We start from the raw sequence: 14,779 nt of genomic DNA, 5'->3' as shown, positions 1-14,779 counted from the left end.
CAACTGGAACAAAATGGCACATACAGCTGGAAGAAAATGGCATACAGAGACGGGCATAGCTGGAATAAAATGGCACACAGAGCCAGGCACAGCTGTAACAAAATAGCACACAGAGCCAGTCACAGCTGGAACAAAATGTCACACAGAGCTAAGCACAGTTGGACCATAATGGAACACAGAGTTAGGCACAGCTGGAACAAAATGACACACAGAGCCATGCACCGCTGGAACAAAGTAGCACACAGAACCAATCAGAGCTGGAACAAAATGGCACATAGAGCTTGCGAAGATATGTGAAGGCTGCCAGCCTACCTAGATAGAATTTGTAGTTAATTCTGTCATTTGTAAATATTAATATAAGCCACAATCTTGTTCTCTTAAATGGAAGAAAATGCTGTTAGATGTGGAACTGCAAAAATGTTACAACAGTGCACTCTGCTGTAGGAAAGCTGATAAGTCAAGTATTGTGTAATTGTTTGATGTTAAAACTCAGAGCTGAGATGTCTAAATGAAGAAATTCTTCCTATTATTATTGCTTTGGCTTCCTGACCAGCTGCACAATCAAAAGGGCTATTAACCTCTAAGTTTCTGCTAGCCTGGGAAAACCAGAAAATTGTTAAGAATGATGTAATGTGAAGCAGCACTGTGTTATCAACTTAAGGGGAGAGAAATAGAGAGCATTTAGCATTTGTCTTGAGAACATCCCACTCACCAGCTCTCTACCTGTGTTCTATACGTATGTTTATTTTAGAACTGTGTTAACTAGAAAGATTAGATTATTTTTTTCTGTATTGTCAGAACTTTTCTACTGTATTATTTTAAGTATTTCTCTGTGATCTCTGAACTCGTGACTAGCACTGTGTAGTAAGAAGTATTGTCTTGTGTTTTTATTATTTATTATTAAATATTTTTAAACCTTTCAACTGTGGCTGTTTTGTGTAGAGATAATTTAAGCTCTAAGAGTACATTGCATGTATTTAGTAATATTGTACAAAGCCACTCCAATAAGCCTTGACTGTTCAGTTACACTTAACATTTGGATAATAATATTGCACAGTATAATTGGACAACCTTTCATAAGGGCATTTTAGTAGCTGATAAATATTAGTGGGTGGTGGCAAGTGGTACTACCGTATAGTCTGGGTAAAAGGGGCACAGCTGAAGAACCTGTGCCAGCCTTCCCCAGGAGTGTCTGTGTGGTTGTGTATAACTCTTATCTCAAAATGTGTGTGTCAGCTATTTGGGCAGGGACACGAAACACAGGTAGGACAGAGAGGGTGCTGGAGGTTTTAGCTTGCACACTAGACTGAGATCTGGAACCTATAGCTGCGCCAGTGGGGAGTCTTATTGGGGACCTGGAGAGAAAGGGAGAAACCAGCCCCAGACTGATTGTGATCTCTGTGTGCTCTTAAGGGAAATTGTACTTTACTGTGTGTGTGTATTTATTATACTTTCCCTATATGGATGCCCCTTACTGGTATTAATGGTGAGGACTGAGGCTCTTTGATTGCTGGGCCAGTGCACAGGTGTCACAGAGCTAGTCACAGCTGAAACAAAATGGCACACAGATCTAGGCACACCTGAAACAAAATAACACACACAGAGCCAGGCACAGCTGGAAACAAAGTGGCACACACCGCTAGGCACAGCTGGAATAAAATGGCACACAGAGCTAGGCACAGTTGGAATAAAATGGCACACAGAGCTAGGCACAGCTGAAACAAAATGGCACACAGAGCTAGACACAGCTAAAACAAAATGTCACACAGACCCCATTGATCAGTGCATAGGCACATCTCACATAAATACATCACCCAAAAACAGCACTCATGCATATCAGCCATGCACAATGTGCTGGACACTGATTTTGGTATGTCCTGGTATGCCATATGTGCATATGTTAAATCAATAAAGAAGTCATATAGACAAAAGGGAGAGTACGACTCCCTTATATAGTAAAACAATACTGGTACACTCTATATATTTTGTGGGTACATAGTATCCAGTTGGTATTGATCATCTTATTGCCATGGCAAGCATGCCTCATTATACAGATCCAATCTAGTGCATTAAAAACAGGACACATGCATAACCATCAGGAATGAAAATTACAGAAGTAGTCATGTGTCAGGGATTATACAAGCATATAACATAATAGTGAAATAATCATCCAAGGGGTGTGTGCATAATACAACACATGCATATTGTGAAACAATTCTGCTGAGCCAGGGATAACCAAGCTAACACAATACACACACACACACACACACACACACACACACACACACACACACACACACACACACACACACACACACACACACACACACACACACGCGCGCACACACTCACACACACACACACACACACACACACACACATGATGCACTAGTAAAATAGTTATATAAATGAAGTGGAATGAACACAACACATTCATCAGGCAACATTATATTATTGTGCCAAAGGTAGTTACAACAATGTGAATTACAGTGCACACTGACAGCTGTGGATGGTGGAGTCAAAGTGGAGAATTATAATTAACAGGTACTACATACAGCACAAATTCACTGTTTTCTATAAACTACATGGCACAGGCATGTTTTTTGCCAGCACAGCTGATATGCATGGGTCTGATTATAAAATCAGTCACAATAGCAAACAAAGGTGAACATGGCACATGCTTAAACTGGGTATCAACAGAAACACACATCTGTGCACACAGGTACATAAGGTTTCATGCATGATATGCTTATTCATATCTTATATTTACAGATTCTGAACAACACACCTGCAGAAGAACTCCCAGCAACAAATATAGGAATGTTAAGTATTACAATTCATCTCTTTCCTATATAGCTATGTCCAGATTCAATGACACCTCTAGCAGTTTTGTCTTCTGATGCTTGTAGTGAGTATGGAAAAAAGGCATCCATGTCCAGCCTCAAGAATACTTATCACAGTTCTGCTGATTATTGTAAGCATGGAAGATAGCCATGTCCACCATCACAGGTACCTACCACAGGTCTGAGTAGTGTGGGTTATTGTTGTTTGCAGTGAATATGGAAGAAAGATATCTGTATTCATAAGTAAATATTACACTGCAAATCATTACAAGCCTACCCTATAACCAGAGGTCAGAATTAAACTCGGTACCTTGTATCTGTAAGATAAAGACCTTAACTATTATGCCAACCCCACACAGAATCTAGATTCAAACCCTGCAGTAGTTGCTCTTCTTCTTAGAACTTTCTGCATTAATACATTGAGCCAGAGAAAGCCCAGTCTCAAGGGTAATTATCACAGTTCTGACTTCTGATGATTTTTGTGAGCATACAGGATAGCTGTCCACCATTAAGGGTACCTACCACAGTTCTGAATTCCAATGGTTATTCTTAACATGCAAGATAACTATACCCAGACTCAATGACACCTCATGCAGTTCTGTTTCCTGGTGGTTACAGTGAGTGTGGAAGAAACATATCCATGCCCAGATCCAAGAATAACTATCACAGTTCTGTCTGTCAGTTGTTGAGAGCATGGAAATAGCTATGCTCAGACTCAAGGGTACTTACAGCAGTTCTGTCTTTTGCTAATTGTTGTATGTACATAACATACATATATCCAGATTCAAGTGTGCCGACCATCATTCTGTCATCTGCTAGTTGTTTATAGCATGGAAGTTGTTCAGCTATCATAGACAAAATTATGTTTAGTATGCAAATGTCTAGTCACTGTATTATAAATGGATAAAATTCCTGTATGGTCAAAGTATTTAGAATATTCAATAATACATGATAAAATATTATTCTAGGACTCTCTTGCTTTTTCTGTTACCCAACAGATATTAACAATTTTATATCTGGCCCCTCTGCCCCTTCTAAAACCAGCTTATAGATCTTTCAATTTTCTGTCCATCTATTACTAGAGTATACACTACAGGATCATAAGAATTACACTGCTTGCATGTAAAAAAAAACAAAAAAAAAAAAAAAACAAAGTGCAGCTGCTTCATAGCTTCAGCACTCATTAGCATTACTCTTTTTTTGGAACCTTAGTATAATTTGAACTGTTCCAATGAAATGGCCAGTGCTGTGTTTTCCATTTTTTTGTGAATGCCAGCAATGCCATTGTACATGATTTTGCAAAACTGCTGTGAAATTCCATCACTCCCTATAGCCCCTTGTTATTAGCAATGCTTTCTCTGTCCCAATTAATTCACTTCCCAGGATGTCTTCCATTACATTAGAAAACATTTCATTGTTGTTATGATCCTTTTTTATAAAGTTCTTCACTATCTTCCTGCCACTCCCTCCTGAGATCTTCTCCACCTTTATACTTATCTTAATATCTTATTATTTAGTTTAATTTCTTCATTCTTTATTATTTTCTGTGATCTTTTTGTAATGATATTTTAATATAAATCACTAAAATCTTAAGGGGAAGTTCAATTGTCCTGGATTGAAGTTCAAATGAAGACTGTCATTGTGCCTCAGTTATAGGTGGGGCCAAATGCCTGGAAATTGGTTCCCAGGAAGGGATAGTGCCTCCAACTCTGTGCAGTGGGAAACTCTAAAGAGACATGTAATCATGGACCAGGAGTGGGATGATGTGCATGCAAAGCAAGGTCATTTGGAGCCTGCAATAAGCTGATTGTAGATGGACCAGAAGCTAGCTTTATACCAAGACATTTTATTTGAGCAGTGGAGGAATCTGAACATGAGTATCCCCTTTTGATTAGACTATATTTCTTTTCAAAATCAGATTTGCAAAATAAATTTGCAAGTTATAAAAAAATATTATAGCAGCTTGCAAAAACAAAGCAAACTGAAAAACTCTGAAATAAAAACACAGCAATGTCAAGGCAAGGCTCTGGACTCTTTGGTTCTACTTTAATCAGAACAGAACTTAATCAGAAATGTAAAATGTAGATCCGACACAAAAATTTAAAAAGACTGCACAGAAATCATGTGATCTATACAGCCAATGAAAGATAAAATTAATGATTTCACAAACATGAAAAATTCCCGTAAAAATTTAAAGTGCTAAGACAAAAACGCAACTGCAATTTGTTAAAAACATATATAAACAAAGTTAACTTTCTAGTAACATTAAATCCTTGAAGCCTTTAAACAACATTTAATGTTGATTGTTTCATTAAGACCTGGGGCTCTGTTTGCCCTCCGTCTAATTTGCCATCTGCTTTCCTTACATTCTAACTGAACTTTATAATCTACAGTAAAGCAGCCAGCATTAACTGTCAATTGCACAAAAGAAAAACTTCTTAAAATCCGTACAAAAAGCAGCATGTTTGGCTAGTGCATTTTTATGGTCATTTTTCCTAACAGCCAAAACATGCTCATAAATCCGTCTGTTCAAAGATCTGACAGTCTTGCCAGTGTAAAATGCATTACAAGAACCAAGGACAGCTACATAAATCACATTTTTTGAAATGCAGCTGAACCTTCCTTTCACTAAAAGCATTACGTTACAGTGTTGAAAAAATACAGAGGATTAATTGTTAATGAACCTATATTGCTTGCAAAAAACACAGCTGTAAGTTCCAGAGGTGGTGGTACAATGCCAGAACAAAAATTATTACATTCAAAATAATACATTTCTTAAAGGTGAACCCGGGCTTGTCATCCAAGACTTTATACAAGTCTATGTTTCCCAAAATGACTTTCCAGTTTTCTTGTATTATATTCTTGATCGACCACATCACATTACAAACTGGAATAGGAAAAGCAAAACAGAAACTTTTTTAGGTACATAAAAAAAACATTAGGGGCCTGACTAGCAGAAACCTTTAAATGTTTCTTGTCCAAATAGGGCGGGCTTTGGATGTTCATATCACCAAAACCTCACATTCGATGGTACTTAACCAATCTGAATTATATCCCGTCAATGAAAAAAGACATTAGCTTAGTCAGCTCTTGCAGAAATGTAAACTCATCAAGATTAAGTCTAACTAGTGTAATCATCCGTCCTTTAATCACCCATTTTTCATGTGGGAGGGGTGTAAATTGTCCTTGTGAAGGTGGTACTGATTAATAAAGGTCTCTTTGTGAAAAACCTTACTCACAAAAGAACGAATTATAAAAAAAAATTATAATTTCAGTTACTTCTGTCCCCGGTGTAATTAAAGTATCACAGTACACGTGAAAACATGAATAAAGTATATCTAAGAAGTGTTAAGTAAGTTTTAATGACTGAACATGGGCTGCCTGCCCCCCATGATAGGGCATTAAGTAGATGAAGTACTGAAAGCTTTAATTTGGCCAGGAGACCTTATACTCAAAGACCCCCCCCACTTCAACCATGTGTTCTAACCCTGCCCCCACCTCTTACCTCAACCTTACATGTTGCATTACTAAATCTACTTCCCATAACAGTACCACTAGCCAAACAATCTGTTCTGGGTTTATGGTCAGAGTTTACTGATACAGGGCTTTTTAGTGGGTCATAATTATTCAGTGATTTTTGATTACTTCCTAATAATGTTTCATTGTTCTGTACATTTGCTCTTTTATAGTCAGTCATTTGTGATTTGCTCTTTTGAGCATTCACTGTTTCTTGTTATAATCATATATGCAGAACATTTCTACTGTAGCTGCCATTCAGTTATTCTATGGCCATATTGTAACTTTAAGCTTTACATTTTTCTCTGTTATATAAAACTGCTGATTTTATAACTGGAGCCTTCATACCCAGGCCTCTACTGAAAGGGGGTACTACAACCCAGTAGGACAAACCTGGTCAACAAAAGCAATAAATAAATAAACATATACAGGTTAGTACTAGCCTAACTGCCAATGTAAGTCTACCTAATTATTGCTTGGGAGAGTCAAACCTTGCACCTTGTGTCTATTAGGTAACACCTTAACCATTATTCCAACCTCCCACCCTGTATATCAACTATGCATATACACACATACACACATGGTAGCAAAAAAGGTGAAAGGAACTTAACTAGAGAAGAGAGAACAATAGGGATTCAGGTAAGTTAAAATGTTTATGGAAGACAAAAGAACTAGAGTATGGTTCAACTGAAATAGTGGTTAAAAATCATTTCATTAAATGAATTATAAATAAAAACCTCATATTCATAGTTTATTTAATAATGAATAATGGTTGTGTATAGTGCTCTATGGCTATTTTAAATTGCTGCCTTAATTTAGCACTGGGTTACCAAGAGAGAGAGAAAAACTCAAAATGAAGTAGAGACCATCTCTTGCAGAGCAGCATGCAGGATAATGCATCTTTCTGGACTGCACCGTGGAAGAAAATGGCAACTCAGCTGTCTACCTCATTAACTTAGAAGAAATTATTTCAAATGCCTGGAAAAAAAATTAAGGTTTAATGTATAGCTTTAAAGTTCCTCTGATACGATCCTTAATGACAAATTCTTAGACAATGAAATGGATGCTGGCAGTACATATTCTGTATGGAGAATCATTCTGACAAGCACAATAATTTAACTCAAGTGGGATAAAGCAGTTTTTGAAGCTCTGTGAAGTAAGTTTGACAAATCAGAAAAACTGAAGAGAACTCTAAACAAAATAGTTCACTGAAGGCATCTTAGCACCAAAGATGATGAATAGGCAATAATTTAAATTTCTGGGAGAAGATATTGCTCCAAATGATACTAGTGTGTTACCTTAAAAGTCCTTTGTGTAGATTTTTGAAGATGACAATGATTCAATCCATTATTTGTAAGATGAAAAAGCCGAACAAAGAGCTGATGAGACAAGACTGACAGGTGTAGAATAGAAAATGTCTGACAAGTCCATCGATATTGAACCATTATGCACTTACACTTTCTGCATAAAGAAATGTAAATGAGCACTACCAAAAGAGAGACAGATATGGTATAGAAGCAAAGATTCACTAGATGAAATAGTGGCACATGCAAAATGACTTCAAAGCAACATAAAGGATGGAAGGGCATGACAGATAAGTTGATTGGAAAGTAAAAATGAGAATTGCATCTCTTAACTGTTGCATAAGGGATTTGGTTTGTTAGCATTAAGTGGATTTTTTTATAGTTTGTTGATTAAAAGACTGCATAAGAAAGAAGACAAATAAAAAGAACAACCCGAATAATCTTTATAGAGCGAGAGAGAGAGAGAGAGAGAGAGAGAGTACAAAAAAATTATTTCCCTGTAGGCTAGTGACATTACAATTATTCAAATGAAAGGGGTAAATAGCCATGTGGAGACAGAAGTGAAATGAAGAGAAGAAAAGGAACAGGAGTCATTCTAAGTCATTTAATAAAATGAAGGCTTAAACAATGAAAAAGCATCAGACATGCTCAAACAAAACCTTCACGTAATGCAAAAGGCAATGCAAATGACTGTATTATAACTACTGCTTGTCAGGGAACAGAAACAGCTTTTCAGTATGTGTAACTTGTTCAAATTCAAAACTTCAATGCTAATATATGACAAATATCAGAAAGGGAATAATACTAGTCACAAAAATTTCTTGGAAGCAAATTACTTTGGTGTTTTACTTTTCATAAAGGTAGACTTATGTGCTTCACAATATCTGCCAGATATGACATATAGTTTATATTCAACTGACATTGTATGACTTCATAATCAAAGCATCTTCTGCATGGTGATAATCAGAATTACTTTTTTCTCTAAGACCACCACGAGGAAAAATGCAAAGGGAAGTTTGAGAAAATTCACATACAAACCACAGTGAAAGAAGCATTTGGAAAGTAAATATAGCATTTGTAGATAGCATATTCAAAAAGAATTTCATCAAGTAAATGCCTGTATCTTAATGACACAGCAGCCTGCCTCTAACCAATATCACCAGCTAATAATGTGTTTTTCTTATTTTTGTTTAATGGGTTCATAATTTTGTTGGTAGCCTTCATATTTATGCATATATAGTCATTCTATTCCAGCCAGATTCGTCCTACCAGATGAGCTATAGCAATATTGTCTGTTTAAATATCATCATTTTGGCATTACATGTTGGGCCGCATACCATTAAAACCATTATCCTCTGTTGAATTTAAATATATACGATGTGCTTCTCCCTTTATGGACATAAGAGCACAAAGGATGTTTCTAACCGAGAAGGCTCTGTGTAGTGTGCAGTACCTTTCTGACTGAAGAGGCAATCTAGATTGGAACTAGAGTGACACATTGGCTACACAGGAAGTTTTAGTTACTGTCTTTACCCTCCAGCGAAAATGAATAGTTGCACCTGCATAGTCTGTCTCTCCTGCCACAGCTGACCCTCTGCTCACCTCAGCTCCTTACAGAACCACAGTCACCAGTTCCACAGATTTAATATTTAACGACAGTACCATGAATAACCTTGCTAATGTCCATTCATACAGAATACAAAAGCAGCTAATTACATTGTAGCTGCTGATGTCTGTGGGTGAAATGGGCTGTGATCCATTTAGTATTTAGGGCAGATCCTTTCCAAAAAATAACAACTTTAAAAAAAAAACAGAAAAAAAAAGTAAGTTTTCGTCTTTTGCTGGTGTGCTGTGATCGACTGAATCATAAAATTGTGAGTTTGTCTGAGTACAAACTCATAGGTTCATAGGTGATTATTAGGCTAATGGCTTAAGAGCCCTTGCAAGCCTAGCCAATACAACTCAATTTTACCCAATATATGGCCCTTATAGGCAAGAAGATGGCATAGATTTGTACCTATACCTTGAATATCTTACATATTGCCCCTGTCCATAAGGAACATAGGCACTACCCCAGATGTGAATTTGTGATTCCCCCTCCAGTGATCCAAATTGTGCCTGAAGAAGGCCAGGGAAGGGCTGTGCTTATTGTGAATAGGAAGCCTGTACAAAAGAAGGGGCAGTCCCTGAGACACATATGTGCCTCTCCAGCATGTTTTGTTTGAGTCACTGACTAAGTTTAGATCCCTAGATTGGGTGACCCTTGTGCTGTTTAACTTGTGGATGTGCAGCAGCTCCATCAGGGCTGGTTTTCTGACTGCTTTGTAGGTCAGGCATAGGTCATACCTTAATAGTTGGTAGGAGACTGAGTAAAGGGATAGGGCTTTTAGTCTATCTGCTTAGGACATATTGTTTACACCCTGTATTTTCTTTGTGAGGAACCTCTGAGGTCACATCAGCTGCTGTAAGTGGCTAGTCAAGTATATGCTAAATGGTACATTGTACTTGATTACTGGTCTAATGAGAGCTGAGTACAGCAGGACTATAGTTTGCTTGGATCTGGATGCCATATCTTTACTTATAAGTCGTGCCATATAGAAGGACTACCTCACCACTGTGGACACATGCCAAAATTTAGGCTACTATCTTCCTGTGTACATAGATCTCTTACCTCTGAGTCTACTCTTAGGGGTCTACAACTGATGTTGCAATTTGCAGAAGTATATGACTTCCCAAAAGGTAGGATGATGCATTTTTTGCATTTAGTTTAAGGCCATTGTTCTGGTATCAATCATTTGTCGGATCTAGACCCTCCTAAAAGGTATCTACATCACTGGGGAATTCAGTGATAGCTCCCATCTTGCAGTCATTGGCAACCTTTGTCATCCAGATTACATCCATATTAGCCTTGACTTCAGAAAAGTATATTTCAAACAAGAGTGGTCCTGGCACTGAACCCAATGGCACACCACTAGTTACTGGCCTCTTGCTGGACCTGGATTCACCCACTTTAATCACATGTCCTGTCCATGAGCCAAATGGCTATCCATTTGGTGATGTAGGGATTTATGCCCAGTTTTGTGAGCTTATTTATAATACTTGAGTGGAGAACTGTGTCACATGCTCTGGCCAGGTTGAGGTAGGTGGTATGTACTGTTCTACCCTCATCCATGGCCTTGCTGACTTTCTCAAAGAAATCCACCAGATTCAGAAGGTATGACTTGCCATTGACAAAGTCGAACTGGGTCAGGTCCAGTGTTGGAGGATCCCTGTGCCATTATTTATCAGGCTCATAATTATTCTTTCCATGACCTTGCATATAAGACTAGTCATATTTATGGATCTTTAATTTCCCTGGTAAGCAGATGGTCTCCCTTTATGCAGAGGGATGTATGTTGCTGTCCTCCACTCTATCAGTATAAAAGCCAGTACAGAGGCTGTGGTTAAAGAAAGATCCAAATGGGCCTGATAAGTCCTGATTTAAGTTGTTTAAGAGGTGACCTGGTATATTGTCAGGCCCCATTAAAGCCATACTTTTTAACTTTAGAGACAGCAGTGGCAAACTGTTCTTTGGTGATAATCGGTGGTGGCGTGGTGGAGGGAATTTCTTGGGGGAGAAATGGGAGTGATGAGAGATGAAATTTGAGCTGAATTTGTCAGCCAAAAGATTTAGGTTCATAGGTTCATAGGTAGATACTAGGCTATCTGCCCTAGGGCATTTATAAGCCTAGCCAGAGTGTATTTGGCTTCCGCCTCCCTATTAGATTAGCCTACTATGCCTCTGAAAAGTAGGTCACAGAAGGTACCCTTTCAGATTAGTTTACTGTGCCTCTGTCTAGCAGGGACACAGGAGAGATCCCAGGGGTGAATTTGTGATTTTCCATCCACGCGTCCAGATTTCGCCTGAAGAGGGTCAGCGAGGGGCTATGTCTAACATGAATTGGGATTCCATTCCAGAGTGAGGGGAGCCTCTGGGAAATTAATCTGTCCCTCCAGCATGTCCTATTTATTTTTGTGCTGAGTTTTAAGTCCCTGGAGCGTGTAGCTCTAAGGGACTTGGATTTTTTGAGGTGGCGCATGTCCATTAATTCTGGGTTTGACATGGCTTTGTACGTCAGGCATAGATCACCTCTGAGTAGGTGGTAAGTAACTGAGTAGAGCTGGAGTTTCTTTAGTCGAGCTGCATAGGACATTTGTTTGTAGCCCATGATCCTCTTGGTGAGGTACTTTTGGGGTCTCTCCAGTTGCTGCAGGTGTCAGGTAAGGTACATCCCAAAAGGGGCATTGTATTCAATTATGGGCCTGATGAGTGATGAGTAGAGGGGCACAATGACCTCTCTTGATCTAGATGCGAACCCTTTCATGATAAGGTGGGCTATATAGAAGGTCTTTCTGACTTCTTTGGCAACGTGATTATCAAAGGAGAGATTACTATCTACGTTGGTCCCCAAATCTCTAATTACTTCTTCCATACTTAATGGATTACCACCTATGTGGTAATTTGTGGGCACCTTGTTTTTCCCAAAGGGGATGACTATGCACTTTTTAGCATTTAGCTTGAGGCCGTGGCTCTGGCACCAAGCATCCATCTCTGTGAGACCCTTTTGGAGGATGCTTGTGTCGGCTGGACATTCAATTATGGCTCCCAGTTTGCAGTCATCTGTGAACTTTGTCAGCCATAATCCCCCCGTGTTAGCCTAAACCTCAGAGAAGTATATACCGAACAAGAGAGGTCCCAGAACTGAGCCCTGTGGGATGCCACTTGTAACTGGTTTGGATTTGGACATGGCACCTGCGATTCTGACCATGTGGGTTCTACCCCTGAGCCAGTTTCCAACTCATCTTGTGATATAGGGGTTGATATTTAAGCTGGTAAGCTTATTTATGATGCCCGAGTGGGGTATTGTGTCGAAGGCTTTTGTGAGGTCCAAGTAGGCTGTGTGGACTACCTTGCCCTCATCTATGGCTTTGGTAACTGTTTCAAAGAAATCAACTAGGTTTTAGAGGCAAGATCTGCCCTTAACAAAGCCGAATTGGGTAGGGTCCAGTGTCTGGAGGCTCACAATGTCTTTGTTTATGAGTTCCATGATAATACGCTCCATAGATTTACAGACCAGACTAGTCAGGCTTATGGGGCGATAGTTCCCGGGGTCCGTTGTGGCACCACCTTTGTGGAGTGGGACCACTGTAGCTGTACACCATTCTTTGGGTACATATCCTGTAGTAAGTCTAAGTTTGAACAGAGACTTAATGTGAGGGTTAAGTTCTTCTTGGAGCTCATGTAAGACACAGCCTGGGACACCGTCTGGTCCCATAGATGCTGTTTTTTGCTTTGAAGAGGGAAGCTTTCACCTGTGCATCTGTGATGTCAGGGAGGTTACATTCAGTTGGGATAGGCATTTGATCCTTTGGGGGGGAAGGGGGGGAGAAGTTTGCACTGAATCTGTCTGCCAGGATGTTGGCTATGTCTGTAGGTTCGGTATATTTTGTACCATTATGCAACAATTCAGAGCATATCTGGGAGTTTCCACCCATATTCCTGACATAACTAAAGAAGGCCTTGTGATTATCTTTAGTGTCTAGGGCAATTTTTCTTTTGAAACTGCCTTTGATGATTTTATGAGGGATCAAAGTTTCTTGCTAATACTGATCAGAGATGCCTTCCCTTTTTCGGATTTTGCTCTGTCATGTAGTAGCTTCCTCCTTCTGTTGTATAGTTTATTTATGGCCGGGGTCCACCAGACAGGTCTCCTGTTTTTGGAGGAGTGAGTCTTGGTTTTGTTTGGGATAGCATGATCCATGCATTCCTGCAGGTGCTCATAGAATGCATTTGTAATGGATTCTGCAGATTGGGCTGTATTATCCTCTGGCCCGAGGGCTTTGAAGAATTCCACCTCAGTCTCGAGAAGTCCAAAGTTGGCTTTTGAGAAATTCTTTACCGTGATTGCCTTGGCTGGGTGTGGGGACGGGATATGGATGTCCAGGGAAATTTGTTTATGGCCTGATCTTACGAATGAGGGGTTTACCTCTAGTGTGGAACATAGAGTCCCCATGTTGGTGATGACCAGGTCCAATATGTTGTTCCCTCTTGTGGGAGTGGTGACCAGTTGTTCCATCATGTTAGAGTTTATAAATTCAAGGAACCGTTGGGCGAGGGCGTTTGGGGTTGAGTAGTTTTCCCAGTCAATGTTTGGGTAGTTGAAGTCACCCAATAACATAGTGTTTGGAAAGACCTTCATATTCTCCAGTGTTCTCAGGAATGCTAAGTGAGATTCCTGTAATAGGGAGGGTGTTCTGTAGCAGGCTACAAACTGAAAGGCAGTTTTGCCTGCTGTTAGTTGCACATGGATGGTTTCCAATGCTTTGTGCAGTGTCACTAACCTGGAGGTGTAGGTATCTTTGATGAATATAGATACTCCCCCTCGTTTTGTGCTTCGGTCTGAGTTTTGGGGCCAAAACGCATAGTATGAGTTATAACCTGGTAGTGCTGAGGTGCTCTCAGGAGCCTTGAACCAGGTTTCTGTTAGTGCACAGACATCGATTTTCTCCATACTGAGGAGAGCCTCGAGTGCGTGCATCTTGAGGTTTAGACTTCTGGCATTGAGTAGCATTACCTTTAGTTTTTTATCCTTGGGTTGTCTATGGAGGTGGGTTTGTCCTTTGAGCCTTGCCTAAAAAAGGCACTATGGGGGTAGCAAGAGCCTTGGCCAGTATACGAAAGCCTAAGGGTGACAGGTGCAAGCCATCCCTAGCGAAGCAATGTGGCTTGTCGAGCATGTCATCCCAGGCTGACAGACACTGGATCCCCTTTGAATGACACCAATACTTTAGCCAATTGTTGAAACCGATCATTTTGTCTTTATACTGTGGCATCATTCTTGGTGAGGGCAAGATGCTACTCAAGGTCAGGGTCATACCAGCCTGAGCTACATGATCAGAGAGCTCCTCTATGTCTCTTTTCATGTAGTCCAGGGAGGTACGTCTCAGGTCATTCATACCAGCATGGACAATGATGGAGTCATAGTTGTACTTGATTTGGAGTGGCCTGAGTGCTTGCATTATGTGGCAGATCCTGGCACCTGAAAGGCAGCTTACAGTGACCTTCTCCTTGTTCAG

Source organism: Protopterus annectens, chromosome 2.part2, assembly GCF_019279795.1.
Source record: "Protopterus annectens isolate FY-2018-M chromosome 2.part2, PAN1.0, whole genome shotgun sequence".
Classification (NCBI taxonomy): domain Eukaryota; kingdom Metazoa; phylum Chordata; order Ceratodontiformes; family Protopteridae; genus Protopterus; species Protopterus annectens.
This window is presented reverse-complemented; position numbering follows the sequence as displayed.